The sequence below is a fragment of the Arachis ipaensis genome, chromosome B10, assembly GCF_059453495.1.
Source record: "Arachis ipaensis isolate K30076 ecotype BB chromosome B10, ASM5945349v1, whole genome shotgun sequence".
In the NCBI taxonomy this organism is placed as follows: Eukaryota; Viridiplantae; Streptophyta; class Magnoliopsida; order Fabales; family Fabaceae; genus Arachis; species Arachis ipaensis.
In genome coordinates, this window is record NC_142435.1 from 122793164 (window position 1) to 122808436 (window position 15273).

A 15273-nucleotide genomic window follows, 5' to 3' on the forward strand; every position below is an offset into this window, starting at 1 on the left:
TCTGGTGTTAAACGCCCAGAATGGTGCCAGACTGGGCGTTTAACGCCCATTTTGTTACCCTTACTGGCGTTTAAACGCCAGTAAGTTTCTCCTCCAGGGTGTTCTGTTTTTACTTCTATTTTTTTTTTTTTTTTTGCTTTTTCAATTATTTTTGTGACTTCACATGATCATCAACCTACAAAAAACATAAATTAACAAAAGAAAATAGAAATTTAACATAGATAAGTAAAAATTGGGTTGCCTCCCAACAAGCGCTTCTTTAATGTCAATAGCTTGACAGTGGGCTCTCATGGAGCCTCACAGATACTGAGAGCATGATGATGGCCTCCCAACACCAAACTTAGAGTTTGACTGTGGGGGCTCTGTCTAACTCTGTGTTGAGAGAAGCTCTTCATGCTTCCTCTCCATGGTTACAGAGGGATATCTTTGAGCTTTAAACACAAGGTAGTCTTCATTCACTTGAATGATCAATTCTCCTCTGTCAACATCAATCACAACTTTTGCTGTGGCTAGGAAGGGTCTGCCAAGGATGATAGATTCATCCACACACTTCCCAGTCTCTAGGATTATGAAATCAGCAGGAATGTAGTGGTCTTCAACCTTTACCAAGACATCCTCTACAAGTCCATAAGCCTGTTTCTTTGAATTGTCTGCCATCTCCAGTGAGATTCTTGCAGCTTGTACCTTAATGATCCCTAGCTTCTCCATTACAGAGAGAGGCATGATGTTTATGCTTGATCCTAGGTCACACAGAGCTTTCTCAAAGGTCATGGTGCCTATGGCACAAGGTATTGAGAACTTTCCAGGATCTTGTCTCTTCAGAGGTAATCTCTGCCTAGTCAAGTCATCCAGTTCTTTGATGAGCAAGGGGGGTTCATCCTCCCAAGTCTCATTACCAAATAACTTGGCATTTAACTTCATGATTGCTCCAAGATACTTAGCAACTTGCTCTTCACTAACATCTTCATCCTCTTCAGAGGAAGAATACTCATTAGAGCTCATGAATGGCAAAAGTAAATTCAATAGAATCTCTATGGTCTCAGTGTGAGCCTCAGATTCCCATGGTTCCTCATTAGGGAACTCCTTGGAGGTCAGTGATAAACCACTATTTATGGTTTATCTTGTGCTCAATTGAGTGGTTTTTATCAACTATTTACCCACTTATTCATACTATTTGCAAGAGTTTACATTCTCCTTCCTGATTTTGTGTTATGATTGAAAACATGCTTCTTTGGACTTATATTTGCTAATATTAATCCTCTCTTATTACCATTAGATACGTTGATATGTGTGTTAAGTGATTTCAGAGATTACAGGGTAGGAAAGGCTCAGAGGATGGAAAGGAAGCATGCAAAAGTGGAAGGAATACAGGAAACTGAAGGAACTGCTAAAGCTGTCCAGCCTGACCTCTTCCCACTCAAACGGCTATAACTTTAGCTACAGAGGTCCAAACGACACGGTTTTAGTTGCGTTAGAAAGCTAACGTCCGGGGCTTCGATTTGATATATAATTTGCCATAGATTCCCCGAAGTTAGGTGATGCGAACACGTGAATGACGCGCCCACGTCGCATCTGCGAATTGCAATCCGTGCGAATGCGTGGATGACGCCTCCGCATCACTTTGCCGCGACCTGAACGTACCAGAATATGCTGGGGGCGATTTCTGGGCTGTTTTTGACCCAGTTTTTGGCCCGAAAAACACAGATTAGAGGCTATAAAGTGGGGGAATGCATCCATTCATAAACAAGCTCACAATACACAATTCATGAATTAGATGTAGTTTTGAGGGAGAGGTGCTCTCCTCTCTCTTTTAGGATTTAGATTTAGGATTTTATTCGCTTTCAGGATTATCTCTTTCTATCAGGTTCAACATTCCTTTTTATTTATCTTTTCAATTTAATTTATGAATTCTTCTATGTTACAGATTACTCTTTTGAATTAATCTTATTTGAGGTATTTCAGTTTATTATTGCTCTCTTTTATTTATGTTATTGTTATTTCCAATCTGAAGACATTTTTATTCCAGTAGATTTATTTTTCTCCTTTTGGTCTTGGTTAAGAAATCAGTAACTCTGGAGTTATCAAACTCAACATGATTGATAATCGTTATCTTTGCTAATTGAATTGAACTTCAATAATCCCAATCTTTCCTTAGGGATTAACTAGGATTTGAGGATCTAACTAATTAGTCACTTGACCTTCCCTTACTCTAGCAAAGGTTAACTAAGTGGAATTAAGATTCAATTTTTATCATCATTGATAAGGATAACTAGGATAGGACTTCCAACTTCTCATACCTTGCCAAAGGTGTGTTTTACGGTCATTTATTTACTTTATAGTCTTTTATTTATTTTCATTGCAATTTAAATTACTTGCTCCCACCTTCAAAACCCCAATTTACAATCTTCATAACCAATATAATAAGAACATACTTCCCTACAGTTCCTTGAGAAGACGACCCGAGGTTTAAATACTTTGGTTATCAATTTATTTAGGGGTTTGTTACTTGTGACAACCAAAACGTTTGTAAGAAAGGTTGATTGCTTGGTTTAGTAACTATACTTGCAACGAGAGTTTACTATAACTTCTAAACCATCAATCTTCAGTTCTTTTCAGTCAGTGGACGTCCATTGAGGTCTTCCTTAGTGGAAATCACTGCCTCTTCCTCCTCTCCAGGTTCGGCCATGTGAGACGTGTTTATGGCCTTGCACTCTCTCTTTGGATTCTCTTCTGTATTGCTTGGGAGAGTACTAGAAGGGAGTTCAGTAACTTTCTTACTCAGCTGACCCACTTGTGCCTTGAAATTTCTAATGGAGGACCTTGTTTCAATCATGAAACTTTGAGTGGTTTTAATTAGATCAGAGACTATGGTTGCTAATTCAGAATGGCTTTGCTTAGAATTCTCTGTCTGTTGCTGAGAAGATGATGGAAAAGGTTTGCCATTGCTAAACCTATTTCTTCCACCATTATTGTTGTTGAAGCCTTGTTGAGGCCTCTGTTGATCCTTCTATGAGAGGTTTGGATGATTTCTCCATGAAGGATTATAGGTATTTCCATAGGGTTCTCCCATGTAATTCACCTCTTCCATTGCAGGGTTCTCAGGATCATAAGCTTCTTCTTCAGGGGAAGCTTCCTTAGTACTACCTGGTGCAGCTTGCATTCCAGACAGGCTTTGAGAAATCATATTGACTTGCTGAGTCAATATTTTATTCTGAGCCAATATGGCATTCAGAGTATCAATTTCAAGAACTCCTTTCTTCTGATTTGTCCCATTATTCACAGGATTCCTTTCAGAAGTGTACATGAATTGGTTATTTGCAACCATTTCAATGAGTTCCTGAGCTTCTGCAGGCGTCTTCTTCAGATGAAGAGATCCTCCAGTAGAGCTATCCAATGACATCTTGGATAGTTCAGACAGACCATCATAGAATATACCTATGATGCTCCATTCTGAAAGCATGTCAGAAGGGCACCTTCTGATCAATTGCTTGTATCTTTCCCAAGCTTCATAGAGGGATTCACCTTCCTTCTGTCTGAAGGTTTGGACTTCTACTCTAAGCTTACTCCATTTTTGAGGTGGAAAGAACTTTGCCAAGAAGGCATTAACTAGCTTTTTCCAAGATTTCAGGCTTTCTTTAGGTTGTGAGTCCAACCATGTTCTAGCTCTGTCTCTTACAGCAAAGGGAAAAAGCATAAGTCTGTAGACCTCAGGATCAACCCCATTGGTCTTGACAGTGTCACAGATTTGCAAGAATTCAGCTAAGAACTAATAAGGATCTTCCAATGGAAGTCCATGAAACTTGCAATTCTTTTGCATTAGAGAAACTAATTGAGGCTTAAGCTCAAAGTTGTTTGCTCCAATGGCAGGGATTGAGATGCTTTTCCCATAGAAGTCGGGAGTATGTGCAGTAAAGTCACCAAGCATCTTCCTTGCATTGTTGGCATTGTTATTTTCAGCTGCCATGACTTCTTCTTGTTTGAAAAGTTCTGTTAGATCCTCTACAGAGAGTTGTACTTTAGCTTCTCTTAGCTTTCACTTCAAGGTCCTTTCAGGTTCAGGATCAGCCTCAACAAGAATGCTTTTGTCCTTACTCCTGCTCATATGAAAGAGATAAGAAGTATGGAGTCCTCTATGTCACAGTATAGAGATTCCTTGAGGTGTTAGAGGAAAAGAAGAATAGAAGGAGGAGGTAGAGAGAGGAGAATTCAAACTTATCAAGAGGGATAGAGTTCGAATTGCACCTTGAGGAGGAGTGTTAGTCCCTTAAATAGAAGGATGTGAGAAGAGGGGAAGAATTTTTGAAAACTAAATTAAAAATTTTTTTTGAGATAATAAAAAGAAATTTGAAAATTTGATTGAGATTTTCGAAAATTAAGATTGGGAAAGAAATTAAGTGGTTTTGAAAAAGATTTTGAAATTAGAAATTAAAAAGATATGATTGAAAATTAATTTTGAATGAGATGTGATTGAAAAGATATGATTGAGAAGATATGATTGAAGATCAAATTAAAAAGAGAAAGTTTTAAAATTAAAGTTGATTACTTGACTAACAAGAAATTATAAGATATGATTCTAGAATTAAAACTTTTGATCCTTTCTTAATAGGCAAGTAACAACTAGAAAATTTTGAATTAAATTATTAATTGTAGCAAGGATTTTTGAAAAATAATGATAAATAAAAAAAAATTGAAAGGAAATTGATTTTGAAAAGATATGATTGAAAAGATATGATTTGAAAAAGATTTGATTTTGAAAAATTATGAAAATTTGAAAAAGATTTGAATTAAAAACAAAATCTTCCCTCTAGTGTCATCCTGGCGTTTAACTCCCAAAATCCTACCTTTTTGGGCATTAAACACCCAGCCAGGTACCCTGGCTGGCATTTAAACGCCAGTTTTCCTTCTTCACTGGGCGTTTTGAACGGCCAGCTTTTTCTGTGTAATTCCTCTGCTGAATGTTCTGAATCTTCAATTCTCTGTGTTATTGACTTGAAAAGACACAATTTAAAAGTTTTTTTTAAATTTTTTTTTAAATGATGAGAAACAATAATAAAAAGAATGCAACTAAGATCAAATAAACAATGCATGCAAGACACCAAACTTAGAAGTTTGTGTACTAAGGACTATAGCGATTTGAAAATGCATGTAAGAAACAACAAAAGATACAAAATAAGAGAAATTAAAGATCAGAGCACTGAAATCATCAAGAACAACTTGAAGATCAATGAAGAACATAATGCATATATTCGAAAAATGCAAGAAGAATAAAGACATGCAATTAACACCAAACTTAAAATTGATACTAGACTCAAACAAGAAACATAAAATATTTTTGATTTTTATGGTTTTATAAATTTTTTTTTTTTTGTGATTTTTTGAAAATTGAGTGGAAAAGAAAATAAAGGGATTCAAATTTTTAATAAGAATTCCAGAAATCATGCAATGTTAGTCTAAAGCTTCAGTCCAAAAAGGATTAGACATGGCTAGTCAAGCTTCAGCAGGACATTGCATTCAACAGCTAAATTGATGAGAATTAATCAGCTTTTGTGATGATAAGAACATCACCTTGAAGCTCTAGAATTCATTCTTAAAAATTCTGAAAAATAAAAAGAAAAGTACCTAATCTAAGCAACAAGATGAACCGTCAGTTGTCCAAATTCGAACAATCCCCGGCAACGGCGCCAAAAACTTGGTGCACAAAATTGTGATCATCAACAATGGCACCAAAGAACTTGGAGCTCTCAAACGTGAATCACACTTTGTCACAATTCCGCACAACTAACCAGCAAGTGCATTGGGTCGTCCAAGTAATACCTTACGTGAGTAAGGGTCGATCCCACGGAGACTGTCGGCTTGAAGCAAGCTATGGTCATCTTGTAAATCTCAGTCAGGCAGATTCAAATGGTTATGGAAGATTGATAATTAAAAGATGAATAAAACATAAAATAAAGATAGAGATACTTATGTAATTCATTGGTGAGAATTTCAGATAAGCGTATGAAGATGCTTTGTTCCTCCTGAACCTCTGCTTTCCCATTGCCTTCTTCCAATAATTCATACTCCCTTCCATGGAAAGCTTTATGTTGGGCATCACCGTTGTCAATGGCTACTTCCCGTCCTCTCAGTGAAAATATTCTACGCACGCTGTCACCGCACGGCTAATCATCTGTCGGTTCTCGATCATGTTGGAATAGGATCCATTGATCCATTTGCGTCTGTCACACGCCCAACACTCGCGAGTTTGAAGCTCATCATAGTCATCCCTTCCCAGATCTTACTCAGAATACCACAGACAAGGTTTAGACGTTCCGGATCTCAGGAATGACCGCCAATAATTCTAGCCTATACCACGAAGGTTCCAATCTTAGATTAGAAACCCAAGAGATACACATTCAAACTTGTTTGCATGTAGAATGGAAGTGGTTGTCAGTCACGCGTTCATAGGTGAGAATGGTGATGAGTGTCACATAATCATCACATTCATCATGTTCTTGTGTGCGAATGAATATCTTAGAGAAGAAGTAGGCGTGAATTGAATAGAAAAACAATAGTACTTTGCATTAATTCATGAAGAACAGCAGAGCTCCACACCTTAATCTATGGTGTGTAGAAACTCCACTGTTGAAAATACAAAAGTGATCATGGTGGTCATTGGCTTCGGCCCCAGAGAGGGAACCTGAAGAACCAAGATGAAAATACAATAGCAAAAGGTCCTATTTATAGAAAACTAGTAGCCTAGGGTTACAGAAATAGGTAATTAATGCAAAAATCTTCTTCTGGGCCCACTTGGTGTGTGCTTGGGCTAAGCATTGAAGCTTCCATGTGTAGAGACTTTTCTTGGAGTTAAACGCCAGCTTTTGTGCCAGTTTGGGCGTTTAACTCCAGCTTTTGTGCCAGTTCTGGCGTTTTGACGCCAGAATTCTTAAGCTGACTTGGAACGCCTGTTTGGACCATCAAATCTCGGGCAAAGTATGAACTATTATATATTTCTGAAAAGCCCAGGATGTCTACTTTCCAATGCAATTGAGAGCGCGCCAATTGGGCTTCTGTAGCTTTAGAAAATCCACTTCGAGTGCAGGGAGGTCAGAATCCAACAGCATCTGCAGTCCTTTTTCAGCCTCTGAATCATATTTTTGCTCAGGTCCCTCAATTTCAGCCAGAAAATACCTGAAATCACAGAAAAACACACAAACTCATAGTAAAATCCATAAATATGATTTTTATTTAAAAACTAATAAAAACATAATAAAAACTAACTAAAATATACTAAAAACATAATAAAAATAATGCCAAAAAGCGTATAAATTATCCGCTCATCGATAATCAAGCTAGTGGTTTATCATTGTCCGATGAAAGACTCACTCTGAATCTATATAGAATGAGATAACCTTATGCCATTTCAATGCATTCATAAGGATAAAGAACGAAGATACATCTTAGAATAGAGAATCAAGCACAAATTAAAGTAGAACAGTAGTACTTTATTAATATATAAACTCAGTAGAGCTCCTTACCTCAACCTAGGAGGTTTAGAGACTCATACTGATAGAAAATACAATGTAAAATTCGAAAATATGCTAGAAGTGTTTGATCTCTCCTCCGAATTGTTCCCTAAAAGTGTAAAAGTTCTCAAATAAATACTATGCTAATGACTAAGGATTATATAACACCAGTAAAATAGTTTTTTAGTGCAAAAATCCACTCCGGAGTCCACTTGGTGAGTGTTTGAGCTGAGCTTGATTGAGATCGATGTGCTAGGAGGCCTCTAGAGTGTTGAACGCTGGCTAGGGGGTCCTTTTTGGGCGTTGGACGCTGGTCTCTTCTCCCTTGGGTGTTGGACGCTAGAATAGGGCTGGAGGCTAGCGTTGAATGCCAGTTTTAGACCTTCAATTCTGAAGCAAAGTGGTGCACGAAATTGTGATGTCCAGGCTCAAACAATCCCCGGCAACATGAGCAACTTGGTGCTCTGATCTCAATATATAATTGTCACAACTTCGATACAACTAACCAGCAAGTGCACTGGGTCGTCCAAGTAATACCTTATGTGAGTAAGGGTCGAATCCCACGGAGATTGTTGGTATGAAGCAAGCTATGGTCACCTTGTAAATCTCAGTCAGGCAGATAGAAAGTGATAATGGTGTTTTCGAATATTATATAGTAAAATAGGGATAGAGATACTTATGTAAATCATTGGTAGGAATTTCAGATAAGCGAATGGAGATGCTTTTCGTTCCTCTGAACCTCTGCTTTCCTGCTATCTTCATCCAATCAGTCTTACTCCTTTCCATGGCTGGCTTTATGCAACGGCATCACCATTGTCAGTGGCTACATCCCCTCCTCTCAGTGAATAATATGCTCACGCACCCTGTCACGGCACGGCTATTCATCTGTCGGTTCCCGATCATGCTGGAATAGGATTCACCCTCCTTTTGCGTCTGTCACTAACGCCCAGCACTCGCGAGTTTGAAGCTCGTCACAGTCATTCAATCATTGAATCCTACTCAGAATACCACAGACAAGGTTTAGACCTTCCGGATTCTCTTGAATGCCGCCATCATTCTAGCTTATGCCACGAAGATTCTGGTTAGGAGATCTAAGAGATACTCATTCTAGCTTAATTCATGTAGAACAGAAGTGTTTGTCAGGCACGCGTTCATAAGGGGGAAGGATGATGAGCGTCACACATAATCATCACCTTCATCACGTTCTTGGGTGCGAATGGATATCTTAGAAGCAAAATAAGATGAATTGAATAGAAAACAGTAGTACTTTGCATTAATCTTTGAGGAACAGCAGAGCTCCACACCTTAATCTATGGAGTGTAGAAACTCTACCGTTGAAAATACATAAGTGAAGGGTCCAGGCATGGCCGAGATGGCCAGCCCCCTAAACGAGATCACAGGATCAGAATACAATCCAGGATCCAAAGATGGTCAAAAAGACGTCTCATACAATAGTAAGAGGTCCTATTTATAATAAACTAGTCACTAGGGTTTACATGAGTGAGTAATTGATGCATAAATCCACTTCCTGGGCCCACTTGGTGTGTGTTTGGGCTGAGCTTAAGTGTAGCACGTGCAGAGGCCATTTGTGGAGTTGAACGCCAGTTTCTGTGCCAGTTTGGGCGTTCAACTCTGGTTTTGGATCCTTTTCTGGCGCTGGACGCCAGATTTGGGCAAAAGGCTGGCGTTGAATGCCAGTTTACGTCGTCTATTCTTGGCCAAAGTATGGACTATTATATATTTCTGGAAAGCCCTGGATGTCTACTTTCTAACGCAATTGGAAGCGTGCCATTTAGAGTTCTGTAGCTCCAGAAAATCCACTTTGAGTGCAGGGAGGTCAGAATCCAATAGCATCAGCAGTCCTTCTTCAACCTCTGAATCTGATTTCTGCTCAAGTCCCTCAATTTCAGCCAGAAAATACCTGAAATCACAGAAAAACACACAAACTCATAGTAAAGTCCAGAAATGTGAATTTAACATAAAAACTAATAAAAACATCCCTAAAAGTAACTAGATCCTACTAAAAACATACTAAAAACAATGTCAAAAAGCGTATAAATTATCCGCTCATCACAACACCAAACTTAAATTGTTGCTTGTCCCCAAGCAATTGAAAATCAAAATAGGATAAAAAGAAGAGAATATACTATAAATTCCAAACTATCAATGAAACATAGCTTCAATCAAATGAGCGGGACTTATAGCTTTTTGCCTCTTGAATAGTTTTGGCATCTCACTTTATCCATTGAGGTTCAGAATGATTGGCATCTATAGGAACTTCAGATTTCGAATAGTGTTATTGACTCTCCTAGTTCAGTATGATGATTCTTGAACACGGCTTCTTTATGAGTCTTGGCCGTGGCCCTAAGCACTTTGTTTTCCAGTATTACCACCGGATACATAAATGCCACAGACACATAATTGGGTGAACCTTTTCAGATTGTGACTCAGCTTTGCTAAAGTCCCCAATTAGAGGTGTCCAGGGTTCTTAAGCACACTCTTTGTTTTTACTTTGGACCTTGACTTTAACCGCTCAGTCTCAAGTTTTCACTTGACACCTACACGCTACAAGCACATGGTTAGGGACAGCTTGGTTTAGCCGCTTAGACCAGGATTTTATTCCTTTAGGCCCTCCTATCCACTGATGCTCAAAGCCTTGGGATCCTTTTTATTTGCCCTTGCCTTTTGGTTTTAAGGGTTATTGGCTTTTTCTGCTTGCTTTTTCTTTTTCTTTCTATTTTTTTTTATTTTTTTTTCGCCCCCCCCCCCCCTTTTTTTTTCTGCAAGCTTTGTTCTTTGCTGCTTTTTCTTGCTTCAAGAATCATTTTTATGATTTTTCAGATTATCAAATAACATGTCTCCTAGTCATCATTCTTTCAAGAGCCAACATATTTAACATTCTTAAACAACAACTTCAAAAGACATATGCACTGTTCAAGCATACATTCAGAAAACAAGAAGCATTGTCACCACATCAATATAATTAAACTAAGTTCAAGGATAAATTCTAAACTTATGTACTTCTTGTTCTTTTGAATTAAAACATTTTTCATTTAAGAGAGGTGATGGATTCATAGGACATTCATATCTTTAAGACAAAGTTACTAACTACTAATGATCATGTAATGAAGGCACAAACATAGATAAGCACATAACATAGAAAATGAAAAACAGAGAAAGCAAGAACAAGGAATGAATCCACCTTAGTGATGGTGGCGTTTCCTTCTTGAGGAGCCAATGATGTCCTTGAGCTCTTCTATGTCTCTTCCTTGTCTTTGTTGCTCCTCCCTCATTGCTTTTTGATCTTCTCTTATTTCATGGAGCATGATGGAGTGCTCTTGATGTTCCACCCTTAGTTGTCCCATATTGGAACTCAATTCTCCTAGGGAGGTGTTGATTTGCTCCCAATAGTTATGTGGAGGAAAGTGCATTTGAGGCATCTCAGGGATCTCATGGAAGTGAGCTTCTTGCGCCTCTTGAGTTCCATGACTGGGCTCTCTTGCTTGCTCCATCTTTTTCTTAGTGATGGGCTTGTCCTCTTTGATGAGGATATCTCCCTCTATGTCAATCCCAGCTGAATTGCATAGGTGGCAAATGAGGTGAGGAAAGGCTAACCTTGCCATGGTGGAGGACTTGTCAGCCACCTTGTAGAGTTCTTGAGGTATAATCTCATGAACTTCCACCTCTTCTCCAATCATGATGCTATGGATCATGATGGCCCGGTCTTATAGTAACTTCAGACCGGTTGCTAGTGGGAATGATTGAGCATTGAATAAACTCCAACCATCCTCTAGCTATAGGCTTGAGGTCCAATCTTCTTAGTTGAACCGGCTTGCCTTTGGAGTCAATCTTCCATTGAGCTCCTTCTACACATATGTCCATAAGGACTTGGTCCAACCTTTGATCAAAGTTGACTCTCCTTGTGTAGGGGCGTGCGTTCTCTTCCATGTATGGCAAGTTGAACGCCAACCTCACATTCTCCGGACTAAAATCTAAGTATTTCCCCCGAACCATTGTAACATAGTTCTTTGGATCCGGGTTCTTACTTTGATCATGGTTCTTGGTGATCCATGCATTGGCATAGAACTCTTGAACCATTAAGATGCCGACTTGTTGGATGGGATTTGTTAGAACTTCCCAACCTCTTCTTTGAATTTCATGTCGGATCTCCGGATAGAAATACTTATGTAATTCATTGGTAGGAATTTCAGATAAGCGAATGGAGATGCTTTCGTTCCTCTGAACCTCTGCTTTCCTGCTATCTTCATCCAATCAGTCTTACTCCTTTCCATGGCTGGCTTTATGCAAGGGCATCACCGTTGTCAGTGGCTACATCCCCTCCTCTCAGTGAATAATATGCTCACGCACCCTGTCACGGCACGGCTATTCATCTGTCGGTTCCCGATCATGCTGGAATAGGATTCACCCTCATTTTGCGTCTGTCACTAACGCCCAGCACTCGCGAGTTTGAAGCTCGTCACAGTCATTCAATCATTGAATCCTACTCAGAATACCACAGACAAGGTTTAGACCTTCCGGATTCTCTTGAATGCTGCCATCATTCTAGCTTACGCCACAAAGATTCTGGTTAGGAGATCTAAGAGATACTCATTCTAGCTTAATTCATGTAGAACAGAAGTGTTTGTCAGGCACGCGTTCATAAGGGGGAAGGATGATGAGCGTCACACATAATCATCACCTTCATCACGTTCTTGGGTGCGAATGGATATCTTAGAAGCGAAATAAGATGAATTGAATAGAAAACAGTAGTACTTTGCATTAATCTTTGAGGAACAGCAGAGCTCCACACCTTAATCTATGGAGTGTAGAAACTCTACCGTTGAAAATACATAAGTGAAGGTCCAGGCATGGCCGAGATGGCCAGCCCCCTAAACGAGATCCATAGTCTCCTAAGATGAACAATGGATTAAAACTGAGACCAAAGATGGTCAAAAAGACGTCTAATACAATAGTAAGAGGTCCTATTTATAATAAACTAGTCACTAGGGTTTACATGAGTAAGTAATTGATGAATAAATCCACTTCCGGGGCCCACTTGGTGTGTGTTTGGGCTGAGCCTAAGTGTTGCACGTGCAGAGACCATTTGTGGAGTTGAACGCCAGTATTTGTGCCAGTTTGGGCGTTCAACTCTGGTTTTGGATCCTTTTCTGGCGCTAGACGCCAGATTTGGGCAAAAGGCTGGCGTTGAACGCCAGTTTATGTCATCAATTCTTGACCAAAGTATGGACGATTATATATTTCTGGAAAGCCCTGGATGTCTACTTTTCAACGCAATTGGAAGCGCGCCATTTTGAGTTCTGTAGCTCCAGAAAATCCACTTTGAGTGCAGGGAGGTCAGAATCCAACAGCATCAGCAGTCCTTTTTCAACCTCTGAATCTGATTTCTGCTCAAGTCCCTCAATTTCAGCCAGAAAATACCTGAAATCACAGAAAAACACACAAAATCATAGTAAAGTCCAGAAATGTGAATTTAACATAAAAACTAATGAAAACATCCCTAAAAGTAACTAGATCCTACTAAAAACATACTAAAAACAATGCCAAAAAGCGTATAAATTATCCGCTCATCACAACACCAAACTTAAATTGTTGCTTGTCCCCAAGAAACTGAAAATCAAAATAGGATAAAAAGAAGAGAATATACTATAAATTCCAAACTATCAATGAAACATAGCTTCAATCAAATGAGCGGGACTTATAGCTTTTTGCCTCTTGAATAGTTTTGGCATCTCACTTTATCTATTGAGGTTAGAATGATTGGCATCTATAGGAACTCAGAGTTCAGATAGTGTTATTGATTCTCCTAGTTCAGTATGATGATTCTTGAATACAGCTTCTTTATGAGTCTTGGCCGTGGCCCTGAGCACTTTGTTTTCTAGTGTTACCACCAGATACATAAATGCCACAGACACATAATTGGGTGAACCTTTTCAGATTGTGACTCAGCTTTGCTAAAGTCCCCAATTAGAGGTGTCCAGGGTTCTTAAGCACACTCTTCTTTTGCTTTGGACCTTGACTTTAACTGCTCAGTCTCAAGTTTTCACTTGACACCTACACGCCACAAGCACATGGTTAGGGACAGCTTGGTTTAGCTGCTTAGACCAGGATTTTATTCCTTTAGGCCCTCCTATCCACTGATGCTCAAAGCCTTGGGATCCTTTTTATTTGCCCTTGCCTTTTGGTTTTAAGGGTTATTGGCTTTTTCTGCTTGCTTTTTCTTTTTCTTTCTATTTTTTTTTCTATTCTTTTTTTTTTCGCCCCCTTTTTTTTTTCTGCAAGCTTTGTTCTTTGCTGCTTTTTCTTGCTTCAAGAATCATTTTTATGATTTTTCAGATTATCAAATAACATGTCTCCTAGTCATCATTCTTTCAAGAGCCAACATATTTAACATTCTTAAACAACAACTTCAAAAGACATATGCACTGTTCAAGCATACATTCAGAAAACAAGAAGCATTGTCACCACATCAATATAATTAAACTAAGTTCAAGGATAAATTCGAAACTCATGTACTTCTTGTTCTTTTGAATTAAAACATTTTTCATTTAAGAGAGGTGATGGATTCATAGGACATTCATATCTTTAAGACAAAGTTACTAACTACTAATGATCATGTAATGGGGACACAAACATAGATAAGCACATAGAAAACGAAAAACAGAAGAAAGAAGAACAAGGAATGAATCCACCTTAGTGATGGTGGCGTTTCCTTCTTGAGGAACCAATGATGTCCTTGAGCTCTTCTATGTCTCTTCCTTGTCTTTGTTGCTCCTCCCTCATTGCTTTTTGATCTTCTCTTATTTCATGAAGCATGATGGAGTGCTCTTGATGTTCCACCCTTAGTTGTCCCATATTGGAACTCAATTCTCCTAGGGAGGTGTTGATTTGCTCCCAATAATTTTGTGGAGGAAAGTGCATTTGAGGCATCTCAGGGATCTCATGGAAATGAGCTTCTTGCGCCTCTTGAGCTCCATGACTGGGCTCTCTTGCTTGCTCCATCTTTTTCTTAGTGATGGGCTTGTCCTCTTTGATGAGGATATCTCCCTCTATGTCAATCCCAGCTGAATTGCATAGGTGGAAAATGAGGTGAGGGAAGGCTAACCTTGCCATAGTGGAGGACTTGTCAGCCACCTTGTAGAGTTCTTGAGGTATAATCTCATGAACTTCCACCTCTTCTCCAATCATGATGTTATGGATCATGATGGCCCGGTCTATAGTAACTTCAGACCGGTTGCTAGTGGGAATGATTGAGCATTGAATAAACTCCAACCATCCTCTAGCTATAGGCTTGAGGTCCAATCTTCTTAGTTGAACCGGCTTGCCTTTGGAGTCAATCTTCCATTGAGCTCCTTCTACACATATGTCCATAAGGACTTGGTCCAACCTTTGATCAAAGTTGACTCTCCTTGTGTAGGGGCGTGCGTTCTCTTCCATGTATGGCAAGTTGAACGCCAACCTCACATTCCCCGGACTAAAATCTAAGTATTTCCCCCGAACCATTGTAACATAGTTCTTTGGATCCGGGTTCTTACTTTGATCATGGTTCTTGGTGATCCATGCATTGGCATAGAACTCTTGAACCATTAAGATGCCGACTTGTTGGATGGGATTTGTTAGAACTTCCCAACCTCTTCTTTGAATTTCATGTCGGATCTCCGGATACTCATTTCTTTTGAGTTTAAAAGGGACCTCAGGGATCACCTTTTTCTTGGCCACAACATCATAGAAGTGGTCTTGATGGGCTTTGGAG

General features: G+C 39.1%; 1 non-coding gene across 1 annotated transcript; it reads left to right on the top strand.

Moving 5' to 3' along the window:
- Nucleotides 1–3454: 3454 nt before the first annotated feature.
- LOC148581555 (small nucleolar RNA R71) lies at nt 3455–3562 on the top strand. Its single transcript, XR_015895648.1, has one exon. It is a non-coding gene; the product is annotated as a small nucleolar RNA R71 (small nucleolar RNA).
- Nucleotides 3563–15273: the final 11711 nt, after the last annotated feature.